General features: G+C 32.7%; 1 non-coding gene across 1 annotated transcript; it reads right to left on the reverse strand.

Annotated features, from left to right (window-relative positions):
* Positions 1 to 2,074: 2,074 nt before the first annotated feature.
* TRNAE-UUC (transfer RNA glutamic acid (anticodon UUC)) lies at positions 2,075 to 2,146 on the reverse strand. Its single transcript has one exon. It is a non-coding gene; the product is annotated as a tRNA-Glu (tRNA).
* Between the last annotated feature and the right edge of the window lie 1,923 nt (positions 2,147 to 4,069).

Genomic DNA, 4,069 nt, shown 5'->3' on the forward strand with positions numbered 1-4,069 from the left:
AGATTTAACAACTGTAAAGCTTGGATGCTCTACTATTTCGAAAATAATAGTAATAAACAAATTTTTATTCAATAAATCGTATAATATCTATAGCTAGATTTACGCCCGCGACTTCAACCGCGTTTTCAAAGAAAAACCCGCATAGTTCCCGTTCTTGTGGGATTTCCGGGATAAAAAGTAGCCTATGTCTTACTCTGGGTCCTTAGCTACCAAATTTAATTGTAATCAGTTCAGCAGTATTTGCGTGAAATTATAACAAACATCCATCCCATCCTTACAAACTTTCGCGTATATAATATTAAAAATTAATATAGGATAGGTAGGTACTTACTTTGTAAGGTTACAAATTACTTTCTTTTACTTCTTACTATCGACAATCAATACAGATCTATCTATCTAATAATTAAAGAAAAAAATATTTGTACAGTACTTCCGTTTGTCTATACTAATATTATAAAGAGGAAAAGTTTGTAAGTATGTATGTAAGTATGTATGTATGTATGTATGGTTTTCACGCATAAACTACTGGACCGATTTCAAAAATTCTTTCACCATTAGAAAGCTGCATCTTTACTGAGCAACATAGGCTATATTGCATTTTCAAAAAAATTAGAGATCCTTACCAAAAATGCAATAATGTAACCCAAGGTGTAAAAAAATCCTCAATAAAACTTCTGTCGTCGCGTGCGCTGCGGAATCTATTGAAGATAGAACAAAAAAATGTTCTACGGTATTATAGAATGGATCAATATCTACAAGAAAGTCCGCGATACCATATGTCCATCTTCAGTAGTTATGTTACTACAACAACTTTTTTACGTTTTCAAAGTAAATAGAAGTGCCGACAGTAATCAAACCATGTTATCCATACACATATATTAATCCTTATCCCATTAAATGATGTTTTATTATAAACTGTTTCAATACCAGCAAAATACTTTTTAAATGAAAAGAATTGGATATTCCATTCAAAAGATATAACGAATTTTTAAAAGTGTCAATTTACAGAAAATAGTAGGTATACTGTTCGAGCAGGCCGTAGTGCGGGGGTCACGGAGGAATTCTACCAATATGCGTCTTGACGGATCACAGTGGGGTTTTGGTCGGTAGGAATCCGACATAACCATAACATATCTATGAAAGATTTCCCCACTAAAACAAAAAAAAAAAAGGCCGTAGTGCGGGACGGGGTAAAGGTGATTTTCATGTGATTAAAAATTAAACCTATAGTCCGACCTATAGTAGACTTTTCACTGTAACGATATCGCTATCTATGCGGGTGAAACCGCAGGGCATTGCTAGTAGTTGATAAATCAAAAACTGTTCAATCGATTTTGATAATTCTTTCATATTTATTTAGAGAGCCAAAATATTTTTTCAGTGACAGTTATTTACTTATTTCCTCAATGTTATCTCCCGATTTAGGCAAAGTTGGGGTAAGCGGCTAGTTATAAAAATGTTTAATAATTAATTAATAATGTCTTGCCGTATTTAAGAAGAGTCGTTACAATTCGCATATTTTATTCAAACCCAATCCGGCCTTGGTTCTTAAGATACTTTTTATGATTTCTTATAAACTTTTTTAGTACTTTGCACTCAAAAATTAACCTTATTCTTTAGTAATTAAGTTCAATTTAATTTATCGTATAAATTTAATAACGACTTATTTACGTTCATTTTGATTGACAAGCTCTTTATTTAGTTAATTAACGATGTGATTTGAGATTACTAATTTCGGTCTTAGTTTAATTGAAGGGCTTTTATAATAAACCAGAAAGGGTTGAGCCCTCATTAGTACGGCAGTGAATAAGTTTAAGAGATCATGTTATAACTGAAGATAAATCATAATTTTATGAAATTAGTCTAATTCTTATAAAACTTTATAGATAATTTGCACGTGATAATCTTATTATGTTAACATATTCCTAGTTATCACAAATACAATAATTTAACAAAGAAACATCAAATCTTTGCTTACAACATTTACATTTACATTATTATTATAAAAAAAATATTAAGAAATTATTATTATTATTCTCAAGGAAAATGATTTTAAATAAAAATTAAAAAATATTTCCCGTACCGGGAATCGAACCCGAGCCTCCTGGGTGAAAGCCAGGTATCCTAGCCACTAGACCATACGGGAGATAGAGATTAAATCAAATTTAACAAATAATATAAACAACCCAACCAAAACAATTTAGAATGCTCAAGATCTCAAGGTTCTATGACGCACATTATTAATTTATGGCGGATTATTATGGATTACACAAAAATAAAATTACTAAAGTCGATAATAATAAAGAATGTGAATGTGATAAAACTATACAATAAATATTAGAATGTGATAAAACTATACAATAAATATTAAAGGATTGGCAATTCCATATTCGATAGTATTTTGTTTGGTCATTCTATAGCAAACAGAAAGATTTTTGAAATTAAAGACATTTTAACGGGTTTTAAACGCGATTTCGAACACTACAGCGAGCGTGGTCACGAGGAGACCGAGATGTTAATTGTTATTCGTCTTGACGGTCAAGCTGTAAAGTGTTCGAAACATCGGGAAAATAATATAATCCCATCAAAAACATCCTGTAAAAAACCCAAGTCTCGCAGCTCAGTCTTTCTACCGTCAAAAGTTGTGAGATCCATGTAATACCAAGTCGGTTAATCTATTTAGTGTCTACTTGAAGGACCTTCTGTCTTAAGTTATTACATAAGTTATTATCATGCCAATATTAAAAATATTTAACGTTTTAAACAAATAGATCGACTTGGACATCGCTTGATTTGATTATTAGTATGTATCACACTACACAGCACGACGGGCCAGCGACCAACAGGAACGAGAGTTTCAATCGCGTGAGGCGCGAGAGACTAAAGAATCTAATATAATATTGTAATATTCATTTTGTTTTCATGCGATGTCCAAGTCGATCTATTTGTTTAAAACGTTAAATATTTTTAATATTGGCATGATAATAACTTATGTAATAACTTAAGACAGAAGGTCCTTCAAGTAGACACTAAATAGATTAACCGACTTGGTATTACATGGATCTCACAACTTTTGACGGTAGAAAGACTGAGCTGCGAGACTTGGGTTTTTTACAGGATGTTTTTGATGGGATCTCACTTCTTTTTGTAGAGCCTTTCTTTTTGATTTCGACCGACACTATTAAGTAATTATATTTGAAGACTAAGGTATTTATGTAAGTTCCTTAAAATTAACCAAACAACATCCCAATCGTAAGCAAATAATATCAGTAAACTAATGAGCAAGCCTTTTAGTCGTAAATTTAATTTATCAATCGAAATTATAAATGAAAATCGCAAACTTATAGGTTAGGTTTCGAGGCACATCCGAACAGCATTCACATTTCATTGTTCTGTCATTTTGGCGTATATTTTGCTTGTCAGTCATAGAGTAAAATAGAGGCCAGTCTGTCTGTAAGGAGGCTAGTCGCGCCAACAATTTATATACAGGGTGTCCCACTATTGGTATACTAAGCGCGAAGGGACTTGTAGTTTTACATACACTGATCACGTAAAAAATACTTAAACAACAAAATTACGCCAAAAATTTTTTGCTAAATTTTTCTTGAAAATCCATGTTTTCTTTTCTAACTTCCGCTTTCTATATACCGCTTTTCTAATATGAGCATTTCGTCTATGAAAATGTAATCTTAAACGATAGCACACGTGCTGGTGGCAAAGTTGGGCGGGTTGCTTGTTATGGGTGTACACATAAAGTTTTAAGAATTCATCTATTTGAAAAAAAATGCATCTGGAATTTTATAAGTATTTTTTACGTACTCAGCGTATGCAAAACTATGACCTCCTTTGAGCTTAGTATACCAACAGTGGGACACCCTGTATAACAGATTTAAATTATAATATATTGTTTTATCTGGGGGCACGGCAGTGCCCCCGCCAAGTCGAGCAAAAAAAAAGCGGCACGGCCGTACCATCCTTTTCTCGAAGCAATTCGGGCCTTTTTCGACCCCCTATAATTCGGTTGTGGATAAAGCAAGAAACCTGAATCTTCAGTAACTAATCCGGCATT

The sequence above is a fragment of the Colias eurytheme genome, chromosome 3, assembly GCF_061535395.1.
Source record: "Colias eurytheme isolate Ceu_HAF_F1 chromosome 3, ilColEury1 Martin Lab GWU primary, whole genome shotgun sequence".
Classification (NCBI taxonomy): Eukaryota; Metazoa; Arthropoda; class Insecta; order Lepidoptera; family Pieridae; genus Colias; species Colias eurytheme.